Here is an 849-nt window from a genome sequence, read left to right as displayed (position 1 = left end):
AAGCCATCCAAGCTAGGTCAAATGGGTATTATTTGCAAATTTGGGCTTTCTTGCACACTTCCTCCCAACCTGAGAGCAGCTGGCTGCTTCACTCTCAGCTCTAGCACCCAGTGGCTAAGTGAGTGTCCATGGGCTCAGGAGTTCCCAAGTCTCCCTGAATTTCAGACCCACCCATCCTTCTTCTTCTCTCTCATCTCAAGTTCACTGGGTGTCTATGGAACCTAGTGAAACTCAGCCCACGTCTTCATAACCCCACTTGCACTCACAAGTAGACCAAGGCGGTCACCAGTGAGCTTACAAGCCTGCTTGTGTGTTCCATTTGAGTTTCCATCTTAGAAGGGGGTTTATCCTGATGGGCTGACTTTTCTTGCCCTGATGGCTCCCAGGTGAACAGCTCACTTGTTCTTGTAACAGTCAAACAGTGTTTTGTTTTGTTTTCTCCTGCTGATCTTTTGTTCAAAAAGTATCTTCTGTTCTTCTAGCCAATCTGGGTTGATCTGCACATTGTTTCAAGCGGGAATCTCTCACCTCAAAAGTTTCTGGATGGGGCTCAGGATTCTATCAAACTCTAGAAAGGCTTAACAAGAAGTCAATTTCACTGGAGAAATTCTAGTACCCTTTAGCTAACCCAATGAAATGTAGGCTAAAGATGGGCTTACAAGCTTTATGTAATTGTATTTCCCAACATTCTTTTCTAATCCAATGTCTATTTTACAAGAGTAGACAAGGGAAACTAATATCTACAAGACAGTCAAGGGCCTCTTTTCTCCCCCCTCATTATTTTCCCTCTTTTACCCATTCAGATTATGCACCAATCTCTGTATTGCAAAACTCTGTTTTTCCAAGGTT

This window comes from Chrysochloris asiatica, unplaced genomic scaffold (genome assembly GCF_000296735.1).
Source record: "Chrysochloris asiatica unplaced genomic scaffold, ChrAsi1.0 scaffold00022, whole genome shotgun sequence".
NCBI classification, from domain to species: Eukaryota; Metazoa; Chordata; class Mammalia; order Afrosoricida; family Chrysochloridae; genus Chrysochloris; species Chrysochloris asiatica.
Note: the sequence above shows the minus strand (reverse complement) of the source record.